At 43.9% G+C, this 22,297-nt stretch overlaps 1 protein-coding gene and 1 long non-coding RNA gene across 5 annotated transcripts in view; one reads left to right on the plus strand and one right to left on the minus strand.

The window, feature by feature from the left end:
• The window catches only part of ZHX2 (zinc fingers and homeoboxes 2), a 73,937-nt gene that overhangs the window by 33,919 nt on the left and 17,721 nt on the right, over positions 1 to 22,297 (plus strand). The window lies entirely within an intron of this gene.
• Positions 14,290 to 15,243, minus strand: LOC139793508 (uncharacterized). Its single transcript, XR_011724629.1, has 2 exons — positions 14,839 to 15,243; positions 14,290 to 14,687 (listed from the first exon to the last, which is right to left on the minus strand). It is a non-coding gene; the product is annotated as an uncharacterized lncRNA (long non-coding RNA).

Raw genomic sequence — 22,297 nt, forward strand, 5'->3', positions numbered from 1 at the left:
GAGTGGTGTGATAGCATTTATTAATCACTGCTTTGTCACTGGCATTCCTTCTTCTACCTTTGCCTGCCGGATGAGATCATTCCCATTTTATTTGCTTCGTGTTCCCTTTGTGTCAGGTTGGATGCTTTTCTCACACCAGCTTGTAGAGGAGGATGGTGCTGTGTCCGGATCAGGGTCTGGACTGGTTCCTAGTCTTTTTTTAGGTGAGCTTCTCTGCTTTCTGATACCAAATGATTCTGCAACGGAGACAAATGAACTGAGAATTTAGCCTCCAGAGAAAAATAAATATTTAACAGCTCTCTTTGTAAATACCCTTTATTTATGGAACAGTTTCAGGCTTGGTAAATGGGGATGCTTTTATGCAAGAATTCTGCTTTGAGGGACTCAGTGGATACTTAATGTCATTTCTGATATAATAATGAAATAAACGTGTCGCTCTCATGAGATTCCCTCCCAGCCCTTTTTTTTTTTCTGTGATAAACTTCAAGATTGTATACATTGTCCCTATTCATGTTTTGTTCCTTAATATTGTACTGAAAGCTTATTTGGAAGGTAACACCTTTATTTCCTGAGGGGTGGGGAAGGCTGTTGAGTGTTTTGACTTATGCAGAGGGGTCTGAGACTATATGAACCTCCATCACTTACTGCTCTGGTGTCTTGCTAGGTCCCTGTGCTTGATGCACTTGGCCTCTCCCTTTCCCAGAGGTTGGGTTGGTGCTGTTATCCCATCTTAGAAATGGGAAAAGGTAGATATGGGGAGAGCAGCTAGGATTTATTTCACCCCAGCTGTCTGTAAGCAGTGATTCTATAGCAGCTGTCTAACTGCTTGTGGGATCAGTTGCAAGGCTGGGCCATTTGCAGAGATGTTTCACCCTGTTTAGGGCAGATGTTTGAGGTGGATCACAGTCATAACCCTCAGCATTGTCTGTCTCTCCACAGTCACTCTGAGACATAAACTTAGATGGGCAGGAAAAGGAGGCAAGGGAAGTGCCATCCTGCAGCAAAGATCTTCTATAGCCATTTCTATAGGTGGTCTGTAATGGCTTCCCAGTCTAGGAGGTGTCTTCACTCACTGAACTGCTCTGATCACAGTGTGGGGTCCCCCTTCCAAAGCAGCACAGCTCATCTTTGCTACACATTGCTCATGGGTGGGCATCCAGCATTAAACAGCCCAGAAGGAGGTACAAAACCAGTCCCCGGGTATGTAAGCCAAGGTGAGGAAGATTTGTTTAAGCTCTTCCAGCAAAGCCAGGAGGAGAACTATTTCTGCTCAGGGTGTGCTGTTGCAACCAGAATTATAGTGATAAAATTATTGCTGCAGTAACATTGCACAGTATGGGTCTGTGAGGCAGTTCTTCAAAGCATCTGAGTCAAATCTCAGACTTTTTGGTATGCTGAGGTTTTTTATCTTTATTGAAACCCCTCTGTTAGCTGATGGCAACCTCAAGGAGTCCAAAGGCGATCCCAGGATGTGGTGGAAGCGGTGATGAGAGCAAAGTCTCTGGGTGGGTAGTGACAACCAGAAGAGCAGCACATGCTCACGGCCACCCATGTCAGCGGCTGTTTCCTGAGAGGTCTGACAAAGGAATCCCTTCTATTTTCTACCACTAGGGAACTGAAACGTCGTGCAAAAAATTAAATTCAACAGATTTCATGGCAAACATGAGTCTCCGTGAGTCTTGCTTGCAAGGACAGGCTTTGCAGAGGGATGCAAAGGGGCTTTTGACCATTGGAAATTGGATGATTAAATCACTTTAATGGGAATTGTGGTGAGAAGGCAGAGAAATGATGTTTCTACTTGCAACTTTCTTTCTGCTGCATAATTTCGAGAAGGATACAGAGAACAATGGTGCAGGTTAGTGATCCAGCTGGGCTGTGTGCTGGGATATAGCAGAAATGCCCTCGGGTTGTAGGTGAGAGAGTGACATGGCTGATAGCCAAAAGACAGACAGGAGAGCAGATGGGAGAACAGGGAAGGTTGGGAGCACCACTGTCCCTGAGAGGAGGTGGCATAGAGGTATTTTTGGCCTGTATTTTTTCTGGGGGTAGATTTGCACCGGAGTTGTACTGGAAAAGCTGGAACGTGATTTGCAAGGGGAAATAAAGGTCCCACTACAAGCAGACTGGTGTAAAAAAGTTTACCTGTGAGGTCCCCAGCTCAGCCTCAACTACTCTGCCTCTCCATATAGGTGTAATGTGCTGTACAAATTTTTACTTTACAGCAAGCTGGGACTGGCACGTTGTCTGGAGAGGCGTGACATGCACTCTGGCAGTTCTGACTTTCCAAGCCCTGAGGACAAGGGTGGATCCAAGCTGGCAAAAAGCCCTGCATGGGTGCAAAGGGCACAGCTCTCTCGAGTGTTCAGGGATATTGCAGTAACAAGGAATCCCCAAAATGAAGCCCCAGGGCCTCTCTTTTTATTATGATGGTTTAGGATCTATGCGCACACCTTGTATTGCAAGTTGGTTGGCTGTCCCAAATCCTCATGTTAACTGAGCATAGAGTCTCATTCCCAAATCCTTATGCTCTATGCTTAAATTAACACAGCCTTTGCTTGCTTTCCTCTTTGTTGGTCCCATTTGATTTAAAATGCTGCTTCTTCCATGTCTGCCTGGTAAGCAAGAACATCAAGGGATGGATGAATTGAAAGGAGAGAGATGTGAAGTTACAGAAATTACAATGAACGTTCCTGGAACTTCCAGTTTCCACCTCCCCCAGACCTTTTCTTCTGCTGCTGTCAGTAGTTTTGGCCACGTTGCTCACTTGGGTATCTGCTGGAAATCAGAGAAGCTGATACCCTGAAAGCAGGAGCACTTGAATCTGCGAATCTATTGGAGAGCAAGCTCCTGTCTGCCAACCCAGCAAATGCAGTGGGGGGGGAGTATCATGAGCTTTACATCACAGATAGCTTCATGCAGTGCAACCATGGTATTTGCATGGATAATATGTGCTTATTCCCAGTTTTGCTGCTGGTGGAGTTAGGGTAGAGCATCACACATGCACAAAGCACAGTAGTGGTCTCTGAGTTGTCTCAGTTTTCACTGTCAACATTAGTCATGACTAAGGTATAAACAATCTGGCACGTTTCCTGTCTACACTCTGCAAGAACAGTCTTCTGCTTGCACGCCTCAAACCAGACTGTAACTGCATTTGCCACACTCTGAAATCCATCCAGGCTTGCTACAGATGAATCAAACCCCGCAGGGCTTGGGGAGACTGGGTTTCAGATGCTGTCGTGTGTGTAGGAAGGGAGAGGAGCAAATGCAGGATCTACTACAGGAGGAGAGTCAAGTTCCAGCAAGAGGGAATGGTCTTCCATTAATTGTTATCCTTATATACAAGTATAATTTATTATTTACAAAATACATATCCATATAGTAATGGCTATAAACTATATAAATACAAAGACAAACTGCATTTTATTTTAAGCTTTGTTGTAAAGCATTCAATGGATCCTCATCTTGTTGTGACCTTGCTTTCTGATGGTTTTCTCTGAAGTAAAAGAGTTCACTGAGTTGCCATGGACGGACCAACCTCTGATACTAGAAAGGTACAGAGAAGGAGCAGCTTTCTCCTTTGAACTTGTTTCTTCAGCAGTGAGTAGCAACATTTTGGAGGACCTCAGTGAGCCAGGATCAGCCCCTCTAAAAATACTCTTAAGGCACTTGGAGAAAGCACTTGCAAGTAGGTGAGAAGCATCCCACATGTGCCTGTGAAGGGGGAGGGGAGTGCACCCTTCATAGGGGCTGCTTCATTATAAACACGTTCCTTTTGGTACATCTTCTCAGAAGGAAAGAAACTTCTTCAGTTGTAGTGTAATGTGTAGCGCTGCCTGTTGCAGCCATCACTTTTGGTCTGTTACTACAGAAGTTGTGCCACTTTTTTATGAGAGTGTTCAAAAGCACCTTTGCTGTCTGTGGAAATTCAGGGGGTGTGTTTTGTGCATGTCATGAGGATCTCTGAACATCTCTTTGCAGCTGAGCCTGGCAGAGGGATTGTGTCATTTGGATGAACTCCTGACTGCGTACGTGAGCCTTGTGCTAGCCCTGGCCGCTGGCAGTGGCAGTGAAATGGAAGGTACACCCTCTATGTTAAAAGAGTGTAAAGCTGTCAGAGCTTGCCACAACACACATCACCTTTGGGGATCCCAAAGAGGGTGTTTGAGCATAGGAAGCAGACAAGGCAAGTTGGGGGTCAGGTTTGCATCCCCTGATGTCTCTGCTGGGCTGACAGAGGTGGCACTGGCAGATATGAGGGGACAGTGGTGTACATCTCCCTTCCCCCCCAAAAGTAGCTCAATTTTTTCTTTAAGCCTGAGGCCGGCCAGCCAGAAAAAATACCCTGCGCTCAGTCCCTGAGATGGTCCCCACACCATTCTGCAGTCATGGTGCGTTTGGTCCATGCACAGTTGTGCTTCCAGGGATAGAATAAATGGAGGAGAGGGAGATGGTGACCTCCAGACAGCTTCTGTAGTGGCAACAGGGAAGGAAAGGCTTGGTGGTTTAGCTGCTCTGTGTTTTGGTGGAGGGGTAGGTGTCACCAAAAGAGCATTTGAATAGCAAACCAAGCAGTAAATTCAGGCTGAGAATGGGTGGTTTTAGGGATTTCACAAGCTGATTACAAAAGGAATAAACATACAAAAAAGGCATTTCTAAGGATGGGGAGTTTCTAGGCTGTACAGGAGAAACTCCCAGCAGCATTCCCAGGCTAGGGATGCTGTGCAGCACTGCAGTTTCAGGGCAATGAAACCTTGTGATCATTCCAGTTTGTTGGTTTGCTCAGCTCCGTAGCTGCCTTGGACCCCTCTCTGCTCATCTGGCCGTGCTCTCCTTGCCCAGTTCTTCTTTCATAGCAAATACTTAAAAAACCAAACCAAACAAAAAAAAAACCCCAAACCAGGTGAATTAGCCCTGCAAATCATAGTCCACCTGTGCCTCTCTCTGACACGTGTTCTGCAATGTTTAGTTTGTCTCCCAGCAGATAGACAGCTGTGACTATCAGGTCTCTGGCCAGTCATAGATATGTGTTCAAAATGTTGCTTCTTCTCCTAAAAAACCTCTGTGCTTTTTGAATGCGCCCTGGGATGTGTCTGTAGGACTGAGCACAGGGCTCAAGTGTCCTGTCCTCTCCTGCAGCCTCCTGAGCCACATGCCTGCAAGCTTAGCAGTGGTGTCACCAGCGTAATGAGCTCTGAGCGATGCGCGGCATCGACAGCACGACAGCTGCTGGAAAATTGCACAGTCCCTTTCCAGGACCCCTTCCCAACACCCTGAGTACCGAGGTGATGCCGTAACAACCATCTGTTGGCTGCTGAAAGCCTCCTGTGAGACACGCTGCTTTTGTGCTGCTTTCAAACCCCAGAATTTTGCAATAAATGGTGATTTCACAATCAGTGTCAGTTCTTGCCCCCTGCAATGCGTGTCTGTGGCCTCTCCTGGTGCTGGCATAGTGTCCGCTCAGGAGGAGGCTCCTGGGGTGAGCATTACAGCTTGCTAATGTTTTGAGACATTACCATGACTGTCCGTGACCAAAGTGGTTTGATGGCAGAACCCAACCTCTTTTGTTCAGTCCCATTACTTGCTATTAACCATCTTATGCTTTTCAGGATGCTTTAGCAGGATCGGTCTTGTTGGTGCTGTCTGACACTGCTGAGCTCTTCCTCAAACACTCAGCCTTGGTCTCTAAAAGAAGGGACAGTCCCCACTGTAACCTCTTGGGAAACACTGAGGTTCAAAGAGATTGTGTAATCAGCTGTGCTTTCATTTTTAGGTAGCCCCTAATCTGTTTAAGGGAAGGAGCCAGCGATCCCATTTGCTTCAGCATTCTGTGAAGACCTGGGTGTGTGTCCTGGTGCTTTCCATGGCTCCCAGCTGGTTGGAACCTGGGCTTGGATGGCAGTGCAGACCTAGATAACATCAGAGCTGGTGTATGCGCTGGGATTTAAGCACCAGTGCTGTGTCAGACACCTGTATGACATGTGTAGGGCTTCTATTTTTTTCAGGGCACTGAACTCCTGGGTTTCTTATTAAATTGTTTGGAGATTTGGATGCTGGACACATCTGAAAAATAACTTACAACTGCTTTACAAAGGCTGGATTTTATTCCAGGCAATTGGAAGCTGGGGAAGTGGTGGTGGAGGGTGAGGCTTTGCATTCCTATGAAGGAGTCTGGTAGATTTTTTTTTTATTTATTTATTTGGTCAAAAGGATGACTGATAGCATGGCTAGATCCACATGCACTGCCAGCCTGTGAGTCCTTCCTGTGATCATTAGGGGTGATGGTGGTTTCTGCTGCTTCTTGTCCAAGACTTTGGCAGATGCTCTGTGCACCTTCAGCACAGCACTGGCTAACTCCATGAGCTCTGTTTCACAGGAGGTCCAGGAGGGTTATCCGTGCTTCCCAGAGGCTGGGAAGCATCACTCTGGTGGACACTGCTAGCTCTTTGCCCTCTGCAGGATAGAAGCGCACTCAGCTCTGTCTTTGTTGGACCAAAGGGGTTGAATGAAATTTGTCTGACTGCATGAGTCAAAATCTGTTCAGTTTAACTTTAAAGCAAATTTGCCTGCAAGGAGTTATTGTCAGAGGCAGTAACACTTGGTGTTGCTTGTTGTTCCTGTGCCACTGATTGTAGAGCATTTAGCTTACTGCTCAAAATAGCTATTTTTATCATAGTAGAATCGTTAATAGAGAATTTTGAAGACTACATGTTGACTCATGGAGAAAGCAATATTTGGCAGTTCTTGGGTTTTTTACCATCAAAGCAATTTACTGCTAATAATCCTCCTAACTCCCCTTTGAACAGGGAAATAGCATGTAGGCTCCTTGGAACAGTGATTTGGGCTTGTTTGATTTTTGTAGCACTGAAGTTTTGAGTGGGGAAAAACTATTGATCTGGGAAAACTTTCTTGCTGTAAAAATCCTGCCTAGTAATCATACAGAGAAACCACTTTAATATCTCAGATGCTGGAGATGGTATTGGGACTGGGATGTTTCTAGTGCTAACAGTTAAACCATATCCTGTCTTTCTCAAATTTTATGAAAAGAAGTTTTATCAGTCCCAAGAGGTTTTCTTTTGTTGTTTAAAGTCACATAAATCTACATGGGAGATCTAAAAATTGGATGATGACTGTGTGACTAACTGAGGCATTTCTGAGCTAAGTTGTAACTTGAAGCATAAGAAAATAAAAGTTCCCTTGGCTTCTTGCATTAGGAGGATATATTTGAACCAGTGTGTTGCATGTCATTAAACATATGGTGAATCACATCTGACATACATGCCAAAAAGAGTCTGAGATAATGGGACCAAAATGTCATGCACTAACAATAGTCACATAACAGTAATTTCCTGGAATATAATCTTCAGGGAATGTAAAATTAAATTTGAAAATGTATCCCCTTTTCTGTCTTGCCCCTTGTAAAGTAAAAACACTGGAAATTATTAACCCCTTGGTTGTTTTACAGCAACTTGTAAATGATGAGCTTCTTGTTGGGTCTCAAGTGCCTTTTTCCTACCCTAACTTCACTTGCTCAAGGGGAAAGTGAATCTGTGAACCATCCATCTGCAAGATCCCAACACCTGTGCTGCCTATGGTGGAGATTCACCATAGAAATACAGATGTCTTTGTTCTTCACATCTTCCAGCTGGTTTTTGAGTGTCCAGATCTCCTGAAGCAGTGACCATCTTGGGTAACACTGCTGCTGTGTATAATGTAATGGAAGGACTAAGATTCTCTGGGATTTGGGGTTTCTAGGACATATTCAACTAAAAGGCACTGTGTGTAGTTAAGTGTATTGCATGAAGTTAAATGGATAGCAAATCAGTGCTGGCACAAACACTGTTGTTCTTCAGGGATCTTTTGCACATTAAGAGAAACTATAATCTAATCTAACTGTGGTAATTTATCCTAAAACTGCAGTAATTAAGCTTAAGGGAGTGCTAAGGTTGTAGGGTAGGGTTTTCTGAAAGCCAGATTCCAAACCTGCTCATCTATCCCTAGTAAGTGTTTAAATGTTGACTTCAGTTTCTAGCTAACCTTATTTAAGTTCCACTGTGTTAGTCAAGCAGCAAATTCACTGGGAATGCTTATGGGCTGCAGTCTGTTTACAGGGTCCTTATTGATTTAGATTGGAAAAGCACTGTGGGATTTGGAAGAAAAGCAGAATGTAGGTTCTGTCATCTTTCCTTTTTTGTAGTCTTCTTGAAGGAGGAAGGCTGGGTTGTCTTCATCTTTGTCTAGATCACTGACAAAATACAACAAACAATGTGGTTCATCATTTCTGCCGTGGCCAATATCCTGAGCATTCAGGATTTAAATGGGCCTGTAGGTTGGACTAAAAATTTGGAAGGATTGAGGGGCCATTGCAACTCCTGTACATTTGGCATGGAAGAGGAAAGTCTGGAGCCCCTGACCAGAGCTCCACTGGCAGAAGAAAGGTGTCCCTGTGGGGCAGGATTTTGGACATTTGAGCTGAATTCAGGAGAACAGTAAGAGGCTGAGGGCAAAGATGTTTCTTACTTATTCCTCTCTTCCCTTCTGTCCAAGCCCTTTGTGGCTGCCTGTTCCTTTCTTTCCCTATGCCCCATGTCAGCAACCCAAAACCAGTTGAGATGCAACCCAGCATCTGTTGTTTTCTTAACATTCTTCATCTCTGGAAAACCCTGTGCTGTCATCCATGCAGTGATATGCATACACATATACATATATAAATATATATGCACACATAAAAAATAAACTTTTGGCCCCACCAGCAAAGATGTGGTATTAAAATCACACATGTAACATCATCAAAGCTCTAATTTAAGCAGGGCAGATGGAAAATGCCCTGCTGACCTAATGCCCATTAAAAATATGTATCTGTAACTGATATCAATGACCTGCTTGCTCCTTTTCCTTTCTTTACTTTTCTTATCATTTCTGTGTTTTTTCTTCATCTCTTCATAAGAATTTCAGTGCTGCATTAAAGAGATTGGAGGTGCTTTTCATCTTTACTTTTTTTCCCCACAATTTTACTTCTTCCCAGAAAGCCTCAAGGGTTTTTTGGTTTGGGTTTTTTGGTTTGGGTTTTTTGGTTTGGGTTTTTTGGTTTGGGTTTTTTGGTTTGGGTTTTTTGGTTTGGGTTTTTTGGTTTGGGTTTTTTGGTTTGGGTTTTTTGGTTCGGGTTTTTTGGTTTGGTTTGGGGTTTTTGGTTGTTTTTTTTAAAGATGATTTATAGATTTATACCTCTCCTACTTGCTGATAGAGGATAACCTGCTACTGAGCATCTTCAGACAGCCCTTTTTTGAGTCACTAGGGACTCAAAGGAAAGAGAGGGCAGGGTTCAAAAGTGTTTCTTTCCCGTGCTATTTACACCCTAAGGAAACAGTGATGGCACGTGCTGGGTTTGTATAGCTTGATACTCATTGTGTGTGTATGCACCTGCATATTGAAACTGGATTGTCCAAGTGAAGACAGATTTTTTTTTTTCCCCAGTAACACCCTCTTGATTTTTTTACTTTTGATCTGAATGAAATCTCGTTTTTCTTTATTTTTTTTTCCCACTCTCATTTTAATAGTATGCTCTTGGTAGGTTTTTGATGTGTGATTTTGGGGCAGTGGTGGTGTTTCTGTTTAAGCAAGGCTCAGGCAGTGCTTTGGTTCCTGCACAACATGAGTCGTAGATCCCATCTGAAGCCACTTTCAGTGGGCCCAATAGCTTATGGTTCTCTTCCCACTTTGCTGCCCCAGTCTCTCTCTGCATGTCTGGAGCAGGAGACACACAGCACGCAGTGGTGCTGAGCCACCATACCAAGAGGTGAACAGGGAAGGATGCTTTTCCCATCACTTCAGTTCACTGCAGGCTCCATTGACCACAGGGGCTATGCTGCTGTTCAGCTTTTGAAGCCTGAAAAGATATCCCAGGGCAGTCTGGAAAGGGTTGGGGTTTTTAGTTCTGGCCACCTGATTTAAGTGCTAAATTGGTTTACCTTCGAAGGAACAAACTTAACATGCTGGGATGGTTGTTCTCCATCCTTTCTAAAGGATGAATCAGCCAGTGCTGAATTTCCTCAGCTGGGTCTTCTGCTTTTATGCATTGGTCTGAAAACACTGACCTAAGCAGTTAGGCTGATTTATTCCACAAAAGGAATCAAATCTGTCTATTCTTGTTTGAATTCTGTTTTGAAAGAATAAGATCTAGAATTAAAAACAAATTGCAAGAAGAAAACAGAGACCTTTTTTAACTTGCCTTCATAGACCTTAAGACTCCTTTTCTCACACTGGAACCTAGGCAAGTGCCACAAGAGACCAGTGAAGATTTAGACACCAGTCCTGCTCTGCAGATGAATCAAACATGAGGTGACCCAATCATGTCTTGTCTCTCCAGTCCCTTCTTGTCTGGGGGTGGTTTCACTGCAGTTAACTGATGTGAATTGCCAGTATTTGGAGAGGAGGGGTTTGGAAGCTGATTTCAGCAGCAGTGTTGTATGCAGTTGGGCTGTGTTTCATCATATTTGCTTTATTTTAATAAGTGTTATGAGAGGACTGCTCAGTAACTGAGTGAGGATTTTCCATTACAGTCTCTGCAGCCTTTTCCTGCTCCCTGGCTCTCTTTCCTCCTCTTGCAGTACCTGGCATGGGATAACTTTGCTCTGGAAATGCATTTTTCAAAAGGAGAGTGGAGTCGCATGGACTGAATGAGCTGGATGGAATTTTTAGGGTTTCTTGTTTGTTGCTTCTCTCTCCCCTCTGATTTTTACCCTTTAGTTTACTGTTGTGGCTAGCAATACCAAGGGAACTGAGTGCATCAGGTCATACCAGGCCCAATTCCTCCCCAGTTCAGAAAGAGCTGTTTTCCACAGGGACCACCTTTATTGGGAGTGTTTCTGAAGGCCACACAAATCAGAAACTATGTGAGTAATTTGTTTGGCTTCTTTTGCCTGAGCTTCCTTTAACCCCTGAACATTATGGTATTGGAGAAGGCAAAAGGCATGGGAGGAGAAGCAGATCACTTCATAAGGTGAAGAAATCATGAAGATGATGAAGTTCATTGAGAAAAGACACAAGTAGTTCAATAATTAATTTTTTTATTCCTTGAGTTCCTCTTTAAGGTGTGGAGCATTCAATAAGTCTTGATCTGGTTGCCTGAATACCGCAAAAGCTTGAGGCAGTTGCTTTAGGAGATGGTCATGAGCAAGGATTTCTCTGTCAGAAGGTAGCTGATCTGCTGGAAATGAAGTGTGTTTTGCCAATGTTTTTGTCAGGAACGAGTCCTGAAGCCCAGCCTGCATTTGAGAGGTGATGGCTGATGTGTGCTCCTCTGAGATGTGGTTTCAGGTCTCTGCCATCACTGACCTTGTGGAATGTTGTCCATGGGACTATTGCCTCTCCCCTTCCTTCCTTCATACTTGGGTTTTGGGATTGGCTGACTTCAAATAATAGCATCAGCTCTTGCTGAGGAACGTGTTTTTTCCTAAACCTCAGAAGCTGTTGTGCAACTAAACTTTCACATAAAGCCTCAGGAGAAATAACCCTGGACTGTTCCAATCTGAGTAATCATAGTGCTTAAGGCAGAGTCTTGCAGTTGATAAGACAGGGAGAGAATGCTGCTGGGAAGGGGGGCATAGGGAAATCCTTGGCAGCTGGCTTGTATGTCAGCTTTGGATCCCAAGTAGTTGCACAAAGGGTTTGGCTACATGGCTGGGTTGCAAAATAGCCAAATCTGAGATGTGCCTGGAGGTCTTAACTCCCCCATGTCTGGGGATGCTGAATTTCTGAAGTATTTGTTAAAGAGCATGGGACAGGAGTGTTTTGGAGGAAAACTTATAGTTGCAGAGACAAGCTTAAGAGTGTAGCCTGTGTTTAATTGGTGCTGCAGCAATGGCAGCTTCATCCTAGCAGGATATCAGGTGCAAAATCCAGCAGGCTGTCAAAGGCAGCAAGGGAGCTCACAAGCACCCTAAATGCCTGCCTGCCTTCCACAGCAGGGGTGAGCCCAGCCTGGTTGTCCTGCCAGTGCTGGGAGTGACAGAGGCTTCTGCTTGTCTTCCAGACTGACATATGCCCTGGTGAGCATCCTGCTGTTTCATGTGGAGTTCATCTGAGAGCATGGCCCAATTGCCTTGATTCCACTCCTTTCTGGAGTGGAGAATGATCTGGGGACTACATGGCTAATTTGCTGCTGCCTGTCTCCTGCATCTGGTTCCCCTGGGTGGCAGGGTTGCCAGGCTGGAGTGGACAGCCAGAGCTTTTCTGAAGGCTCTTTCTCTGCCCTCCTTCATCTTGTGGCGAAGTCGGTGCAGAAAAGCAGGCTCAGTGCTGGTGGGTTGCCATGGAAAGAGCTGCCACATTGCACTGAGTTCATAGTGGGGTGTTTGGTGGTTGTTTCTTTTTGAGAGAGAAATTTTCACAAACATTATAAAACCAGTAGACAAACTAAATTAACGCAATCTGGTCACAAAATCGGCTGCTCTTGAAATTGTATCATTAAGGATTATTTTTTTTCTTTCCCCTTCCCTTGGAAATGAGTGCACATGTGTTTTGGCAAACCAATACTGAATATTAGTGTCACACTGGATTCTGATGACTGGTTGGTTGGAGCTTGTTTTGCAGCTCAGAGGAGAGGGGGAAGGACGAGGGTTTGCTGGAGTGGATGGAACAAGCGTGTGCCCTGGGTGCAGTCCTGGTCCTGGCTGTTTCTGTGCCTCTCGTGCTCCATGGCCCTGGCACACACAGTGTTGCAGGTTATTAATGTACTGTGCCAGAGGGATGGGCCTTAGAAATTCTTGTAAAACTTGGCTCCACAGGCCGCGTGGAGGCGGTTTCTGAGCCCATGCCATACTGTTGATCCCACATTTTGGGGCTCTCCTGGTCTAACATGTGACAAACCATTCCCGAATGCTCTCTGTGGTGGTTACACTCAGGGCTTTACAGGATTTCCATCTCCATTTGCTTGAAGAGGAAGCGTAGGCTGTCCCAATGACAGGATTTTTTCAGAAGCAATGAGACTTAACACATCTGTAAGACCTTTATTTCACGGACCTCACTGGCCGTGCCAGCAGACGAAGAGGCGAGAGCCTGCAAAGGTAATAGGTATGGATAGAAAAAAGTTAACACTTTCCTTCTATCTTCCCTTTGATCTTTTTGGAAAAAAAAAAAAAAAAAATTGCAAGATCATCCACAAGACCAGCAGATATCTGGAGTTTATAGAAGGAGGGGAAAGTGGGCAGGGAAGGGAACGTGAATCATATGAAATAAGAGGAAAGCTGAACTAATGAGGCTTATGGGATGTTACAAACTTAAGCTCAGGTCTTGCTTTCCTTCTCTTGACCTAGATACCAGCAAGAGGAGCTGCCTTCTCAGTTGAATTGGGGTTTTGTGCTTCTGCCTTCCTGTGGCATCTTCATGGAGATTTTACTCATTGGGGTGTAATATGGAGAGCAGCGATTCCATTTTTTGCTTTTGGAAGGTTATCAATTGTATATGAGACTCTACAAAAATAATTTCTTCAGATACTATTTCATGGAGCAGAATTGCTCAACAATACATTTCTGACATACCAAAAGGCAACACAAAATAATCAATTGACCTCGTGAGAGGCAAGAAAGACACGTTCCCCCAGGGAGATGTATTTTGTGTCTATAATCCAGCCTTTGCTTTTTCAAGTGAGATCCTCCTACTCACCAGAAAGAGGAGGAGAAGAAACCCAGTTTCAAAAAAAATTTTTTTTAGAAAAATACCCTTCAGTGAGAAACTGTTTTAAGGAGCAGTTCTCCTCTTTTTCTGCATTTCTCAAGTATTGCTCAAGCATCATTGTTACAGTTTGTTCATCTGGCCTCGCTAGGAAGTAGCCCCAGGGGTAATCCAGGCACCAGGGAAACAAAGAGGCCAGTGCCCTGGTGAGTATGCCTGGATCAAAACCCCTGGGAAGAGACCGGAGGAGGTGACTGCCAAGCGTACTTTGCCACGCTCTAAGGTGCTCTGATGGCAAATGCTTCCACTGGTAAGAAATAAATGAATGGGAGCTTTTTCCAATTCTTTTGTTTGTTTGTTTTCCTTGGTAATTTATTCTTCAGCATAGTAATCATCTGTCTGGGTGAAACATAGTGCCTCTGTGGTTTAGGAGCATAAAGGGCATTCCAGGCTGATGCCAAGCATCCAGGCTTTCGATGGTCCAGATCAAGCTCAGTTTTGGGAGTATGAGCTGGTTTTTTCTGCATCCCTTGATGTTTAAAATGAGATGTGGAAAAAACAGAATGTCTTTTTCTTTGTGCACTCTGTGGCAAAAGTCTGCAAAGGAATGGATTGTGATAGTATTGTATTTACGAGCATGTCAATTAATATTATTTTTTAATACATAGTCGGGTCTTGTGAAACTTCATTTACTTCCAAAGGTCCTTTTCACTCTCTTCCACTGCATATTTCCAAAAGAAGCACTGTTTTTTTTTTAACTGGGATATTAAATAATTTCTGAATGATCCAGAAACTGTCTCCTCTTTGCATTTCCTAGGTGAAATGAAAATGCAGAGACAATTGTGTTCTGCTAAATTTTACTCTTTGCCAGCAGAAAAAGTGTCAGGGTGTGCCCCCTCCCCCATCCTTGTCCAGAGCTCCTGGGTGCTGGCTGCTTGTATCCTGGAACAGGGATCCTTGTTGCAAGGGCTGGTGCAGGGAAAGGTGGGACAGGCTGAATTCAGAGAAGTACTCCAGAACTGTAGCATTAAAATAAATAAATATAGACACACACATGCACGCAGAGGCTTGCAGATTAGGCACAAATGTGGGAAATGTGGCACAAAAATGTGCTGTTGTTAGATCAGATCTACCTGCCATATTCCTCACCTCTGGAGGGCAAAAATATACCTGGAAATTGGAGAGCCTCATATTCAGGTGGTCTTGTAGTAGCCAAAGTCCTGCAAAGAGACTGAGGGCAGAGTTCCAGCAGTCAAGTTGGAGTGCATGGGAATTAATGCTCCAGAAAGCGGCGACTGCTCCTTTTGTGTCTCCCCTGTCCTGCAGCTCCTGATGTGGGAAGTCTCAGGGTGGGGAGGAGGATGCTGTTCGGGTTTGTGGGCTGCAGTTTTCGGAGTGTTTGTAACCAGGCTGTGAAAACCCGTCCCTGTGTGACAAGGGGAAAGGATTGCAGTGTGCGTCCAGCTCCTGGCACGAACAAAGGTCCTTTGTGGCTGTGCCAGATTCTCCCCACAGCAGCAGTGTTACTGTGCTCAGAGGGCAGCGGCTCTGCCCTGTGACAAATGGCAGCAGCGAGGGGAGCTGCCGGGAGGAAGAGGAAGCTCTTTCGGTCCTGTGATCCCCGGGGGGCAAAATGCGTTTGGTTGCGATCCTGCCTAATGGGCGCCCGTAGGGAGGCATCATACAGTGTGTACGCCCCTATCTGAAATCCCAGCGTATTGCAGGGCAAGGCCTCTTCCCCTTAAGCAAGTACAGTTTTGAAAGGCTTCCTAACTATGTGTGGTTTGGGTTTTGTTTGTTTTGTTTGGGGCTTTTTTTTTTTTTTTTTTTTTTTTTTTTTTTTGAGCCTTTTATGTATGAACTGTGATTATCTTAAGGAAGATAAATACTAGATTGGAAGCAAATTTGTTAGATGATAGAAGAAATTAGAACACTGCCACAGGGTAGGAATGTGCTACTTGGTGAATAGCTTCAGCTCTAAACACCTACTCATTCTGAGCTTCATATGGTGTAGACATCGGGAACATCAGCTATCTTCTGGTTTCAGGTGATGGACAACAGTCGGTGGCTTTTGGTCTTGTATTAGATGCCTTAATTGCCAAGTAAGCTGGGAAAAGTGTTTTGTGACCTGCAATGATGGGGGTGCATGCGGATGTTTCAAAAGATCTTTCTGGACTTGCTATTTATTGTCATTTTGCTTCTCCTGCTGAATGTGTAGGTCCTCTGTCAAAAAATTTGTAGGATTATGCTAAAGCAAAGTGGTTTGCATGGGTATCAGGTCTGGGCCTCTACTAAGAGAAGGAGAGGTAATTAAATATGCTTTGAAACCAAGTACTGGAATAAAATTTGAAACCTGTAAGAGGAAAGTGATGTGCAGAGGTGATCTAAGTGGGAATTGTTGGAGATGAAGTACAGCAGATGTAATAAAACAACTTCAGCAGGCACAGCATGTGATTGTGATGATGGAAAACAGGGTAGCTAAGCATCTTTTAGAGGGTCACTTTTTCAGTATTTGACCTTGAAGCTGATCAAGGAACTGATGAAGGGATAATGTGATGCATGCTAGGAATGCTCAGTTTGTGTTACCAACAGTAGGAAAAATATGCCCTTGACTGAACGATGTGTGGCCCAGCTCTTCCAGGGACAGAAAGAGAAGAGAGCAAGTATATTTGTGCCTTCAGACTTTGGATGAGATGGGGATGTCATGAGAAAGTCCTCATCATATCAAATTGCTCTCTGCAATACTATATTTTTCCAGAACTTAGGCCAAAAAAAAAAAAAAAAAAAAAAAGAGAGAGTTCTTGGACTGTAGCACTGAAGCAAAGGAAGAATGGAAGGAATTGGTGTGGCTTTGCTAGTGATGTGTTTTCCTGGAGCTGCAGAGGAAGGGAACTTAGCTTGTGTAAGGACCAAGGGAGGTTTGCCATAGTCAGAAGCAGGCTGGCTTTTCTGCCATGTACTTGCACCTGGCCTGATAAATGATTTCTGAGGGAAGGCGGACAGTTAAAACCTTTGATCTTCAGACTTTTGCTTCCTGCCCACTAGTGAGTAACAATTGTGGTTTTGTGACTTTGGTGCTTGCTCGCTGGGACCTGATCTAAGAGCACCAGCTCCTTTTGCAAGGGCTGTTAAATATTTTCAGCTCACAAAACAAGGAGGATAACCTGAATTTACTGATCAGTAGCCTGTACCACAGAAAACCTGGATGTGGTTTCCAGCACTGCTGAAGACCTTGGGTGAGGTGTGATTTTTGCACTGTCTACCCCATCCCTTTTGGTGTCTGCAAGCTGTAAATTGACTCCGCCATTTACAAAGCCTCAGCCTCTCTCTCTTCATGCCTTAATTGCCCATCTGAGCAATGGGGATAATAGCAGTGCTTTAATGCACAGGGACTACTGGGTGAGTAGGTGTCTTAACAGCTGTAAAGCCTCCAAATACTGGGCCAGTGAGATCCTCTGATAACCACAGGTCATTAACTATCTAAGGCAGATTCCTACATGAGGAGAAAGGACCCAGAAAAAATACCTATTTTACAACAGGCAGTGGAAGTCATGACATTAGGCTCCAGATACTGTGTTTTTCATGGCCTGATAAAAGGCCACTTTTGAAATAGTCTTTCCTTTAAGGAAGCAGAACACACCAAAATTTAATGTGACATGGGAAAAGATGAGAGTGAACATTATTTGCACCAAGATATTTGCAAAGCCTCACAGCAAAACCAAATCTGGTTACTACCAGGGCCAGAGGAAGGCAAGGAGGTCAGGCCAATGCCAAGCACTACACAGGGGAGTACTCCTAGCACCTCATTCCTCTTAACCATGTGATTTAGGCCAATGGCTGACTGTCTGTGTGCTTAATATTTGAGCTGTCCTGAAGCACTTCTGACATCAGGTTTGTTTGATGTCCTCTGGCTGAGGCTGGAGGACTCTTGGTGTTTGAGTCCTGTAAAAATCCAGCTGGCAGTTCCCAAGTGGTTTGGTTTCAAAGGAGGTGTGGGAACTTCTTGCCTCCAGAAATGTCAAGGTGAATGTCTCCATTACACCACTGTGCAAGTATTTAGTATGGTGGGCTCCAAGATGCTTTTTTTTGTACCCCAAGCCCAGCTTTTGGGCTTCCTTCTATAGCATCTGGCATTGTAATTCAAGATTTTCTTTCCATTCAGAAAGCGAATATTTTTAGGAATTACAATTATAAGCCAAACCTAATGTTTTGAAATGGGAAGAATATTGTGTACTGAAGCTTTTCCTAGCAGTGTAAAGGTTCAGACTGCATGAGCAGTGTCCATCTGGAGGACTTGAGGTGGTAGCCATGGAGTTCACCAAAGCATGGGTGAGTGGACAGGGAAATGAGGGCAGGAAAGAATAGTGGTGGTCTGGGGGCATGGGTAGAACCATTGTGTGGGTGGGAGACATTACACCAGTCTGCTTGTAGTGTTTCATCCTCTCGTCTGTACTCATCGTCAGGGAACATGAAGATACACAGAGAAGCCCTTGGGGATAGAAAGGGAAGAGATACAGTGACTCATCAGCATTATAAATCACAAGCCATCTGCATTTCTCAAACACACTGTGAATGAGTCAAAGGGTAAGGTGTGCAGATATAGACACACACAGCTTACTAATGTTTTGTGTTAATTACTGAGCTCCTTCATTTCTTTTGGGAACTCTGCAGACTCCTTCAGTGCTGCTGTTGTGATGAAGCAAGGGATGCTCTCCATGTCAGACAAATAGTGATGGTGAGGCATCCCCTAATGTGTGTATTGCCTGTCTTGTTCAGATGTGACATGGATTTCTTCCTCATCTCTTTCCCTTGAATCCGAAACCTTCTGAGAAGTGGTGACCAAATATCTCATGGCCCTAGCCCTTGTTCCTTCCTCTCCATCAGGGTTTCTGGTTGCTTTTCTTTCTGTTTCCTGTTGTGATGTGCTGCCTGAACCAAGACATGTAGGTCTCTAGGAGCTACTTCTTGAGAAATTAAAGTGTTAGGTTGGTTTTTTTGAGAAGTTCTTTCTACCATGCAGCCATGCAAGAGGGACACCCAGAATGTGCATGTGATTTTGTTTGTCTTTTGAAGTTTACCTGTAAAAGAGTTTATGTGTGCCTTGATAATTTTACTTGAAAAAATTGATTTTCAGGTGACTAAAGGTAGGGTACTGTGATTTCCCAGAGCAGAAAAAATTGCTGAGGGAAGGCAAGTGGTATGAGGAAAACTCTTCTGCTCTTGCTTAAGTTTTCTAAGCACATGGAGTAAAGAAATCAGATACCTTCATTCTACTCTAACTTTGATTTGAAGGCATTTAGCCATGATAATGTCCCTGTAATAACAATGAATCTGAAGAGAGAGAATATATAATAATACACAAAATTAATATTAATTAAAAAAAATGTCCACAAGTGTAACCTAGGAAGCAATTTCATGGAATGATGGCACAAAGGAGAGAGGGGATCAGACATAGCTGTTGAGTTGTTTGATCTTGACAAATGCAAAATGATTATTTGAAAGTTGCTTGACTGAAGAGGACTTCTTTTAACACTCCTCCCTGCCTGAAAAAGATGCTCTTTAAAAGCATACCTGAAAAGAAATGAAGCCGAATAGTTGAACAGAATGAACTATGACTTCATAAAGTTAAAGGTGGCAATATCCAGGGTTTATCCAAGCAGAGGAAGATAGTATCTACAGGTAATTTTGTTTTGTGTCTGTGAGTTTCATGTTCTCTCACCACACAGTGCTGGATAAAAACTCAATATGAAGAATTACTTAAATCCAGTGACTTTAATCCAGTCCAATGATGAGGATTCAGTGAGCTGCACAGACAAGTGATTAAACTAATTAGAATGAATGTTTTTATAGTGTTTCTATTTCTCTCTTAAGAAATCTGTTGGTCTTTATTTCTCTCTTCTGGACATGCAAGTACCCATCCTAGGAGTAAACACACTGCTGATTAAAGGAGATAATTTTGATAGGATATGTGACTAATCTTTGGAGCCATCTGCTTCTGGAACCCACCAATGGGGAGGGCATTGGGTAGAGGTTCAGCCCTCCTGTGATGTATTGAGCTGTATCTTGCAAGGGTGATATCAGTTCAAAATTTTCCTTCCCAAAGGAGAGCCAGAGGCCCCAGGAGTGCACCCAATAGCACCCTTTGGGGTTTTTTTGGCACCATCATAGGTGCCACTGGGATTTTGGGTCCCTTTCTGCATCTGGGCATCTGTGACTCCAGTGGAGGAGCTTAAGCCACATGCTCAGCAGCACCCTGAAGTGGGTGCCTCTAGCAGAAGCCCACACTACATGTCAAGAAGCTTTTCCTGGGCTGTGCCAACTTAAAAAACCAGTGGGAGTTGCAGTCTTTGTGTGCCAGTTGCATGTGCCCATGTGCCCTATTTTGTGTGCAAGATGTGGGTTGCCTGCCCTTTTCTGGAAGGAGAAAACAATGGCCAGGAAGCAAGGAAACCTGAATTTTGTCCTCACCTCAGCACCCTGGTACAGTCCATCCTGTTCATCACTGTCCTGTCTGTGCATCCTCCTGGAGAGAGGCCATCTCTGGCTGGACCTCAGATTAAGGCCACTGTTTTACATGGGACAAATGACCATTGCTACAATATAAATATTGACTTAGAACATTAATGGGTCTGTAAGATGATGTCTTTCATCTTGGATAGATTATTCTGTTGTTTTTCTGGAGGGCAAAAAAAGCTAAAATCAGTCCTAGCCTAGATTTTAGCAACTAAACTTAAGCCTGTGTTTAAAAAAAAAAAAGGAAAAAAAGTAATGCCAGGCAGGGATTGTAGATAAGTACTTATAAAAGAAAATTCACAGCACAGGACATTCAGTTTTCCCTTGTCTGGAAAGGGATTGGCCACTTGCTTTTGTACAATGTGCAGCACAGAAAACTCACCATTTTTCCCTGTGTCTTTGGCTTTGCAGCAGCATGAATGAGAACATTTTAGTTGAAAGGAATAATCTGTGAGTGGTATACTCTGAAATATACCTATTGCATGGTACTGCCTTGTACAACCTATTCTGGTAAAATCTACAGAGGTGGTTGGGGTTTTTTTTTCCCAGAATACCTGTGTTTTCCAGAATAAGTTTCTTTATCTTTACACAGTGGTCACATCACAGCTGAGCTGTTAGAGGCAGCTTTCACATGGGTTGGCTTAGGCATGCTGTTCTCTGGGGTATTCTACTACTGCAGATGCCTTTTAAATCCCTGTTTCATCCTACCCTCAACCCATCTCTGCCAAAACTCCTCATTTTTGTTTCATCTTTTTATTTTTAGAGCCCCTCAGCAACCGTGCTCTAGGGGTGCAAGGCAGAGGTGGGACATGCACTGAATTTGCTTTTGCCCTCAGTCACGGATGTGCTGACGTCCAGTTTCACAGGATGCATTTCTGGGGGAGTCGGGGGTCCTGGAGGCAGTTTGGTTTGGTAGCCTTTGAAAGGTGTGAGTCTGTGGTCCTTGAAAGAAAAAAAGATTATCAATTGCTTCTTCTCTGTAGACAAAAATTCATGACCATGCCACCCTGCTGCAGACATCTGTGTGGCTTTCATTTCTAATTAGAAATGTCTACATTGGCATACACAAACTGAAAATGTATAGCACTTTGAAATTTATTTTTCACATATCTGCAAAAAGTTTTGCTGTAATGATCTGTATACCTCCCCATTAATTGTGTTTTATTCAGCTTACAAAGAACTGCAGAAATGTCAGAGCTCTAGGCTGCTGTGACTTAAATGCTGTTGTAACAGCTCTGCTCTGTAGTTCACAAAACCTGCCTGCTTTTCTGTGGTTTTCTTTTGCAAATCATTACAGTCTTGATCCATCATGCAGGAATTATTTGCCCTGGTTTGCCTCTGCTTATTCTCCTGCATATAATTAAGCAATGTTTTTAAGTGTTTTATCACAGTGGAGAGCAACAGCATTTTTTTTTTTTTCTGTGCTAGCTGATGTGCTTTTTGATATTACTGTAGCAGCTGCATGCTAAAAACTGTTGTAAGAAAGGAAAACATCACCCTAGGCATGTTCTTTTTTTTCACCGTGAAATGTGTATCTCACCTCTCATCCTTTCATTTGTAGGAGAATAATATTACCACTACATTAATGAATTTGAGTTCCACATCTTTGGTAGGGAGCTGGATAGCATCACTGCTCTGCCTGTGCTCATGTTGCTACAGCCTTCATGGGTGAAAATGATGGTGAAGGAGTTATGATGCTGCCAAGTAACATCAATTAATTTCTGCTCTGCCCTGAACTCCATGGGCAGTACCTTTGGGCAGCCACTCAGGTTGGAGCCAAATGTTAAAAGCAGAGATGCTCCCAGAGACATGCAGTTTGAGTCCTGGGGGAGCCAAGGACTCACAAGCTTGGAAGGTTATGAGAGGGAAAGGACCATGACTGAAGCTAGCCAGGAATGAATGGACCCACCGAGGTGCAGAAGAGTTGGAGGACTGCAGTGTGGTTGGTTAAACCTTTTGGGAAGGGTGGCAAATTGTTCAGCTAAGGGAAAAAGTAGTGCAGGTGATGTTTCTGCTTTAAAAGCAGCCTGTGATGTTCACAAGGTGGTGGGCAGTGGGGCCTGGCTGGCATACAAGGACAGAGCACAGCGTCCATGTTGAGATTTGTTGAGATCCA

The sequence above is a fragment of the Heliangelus exortis genome, chromosome 2 (assembly GCF_036169615.1).
Source record: "Heliangelus exortis chromosome 2, bHelExo1.hap1, whole genome shotgun sequence".
NCBI classification, from domain to species: Eukaryota; Metazoa; Chordata; class Aves; order Apodiformes; family Trochilidae; genus Heliangelus; species Heliangelus exortis.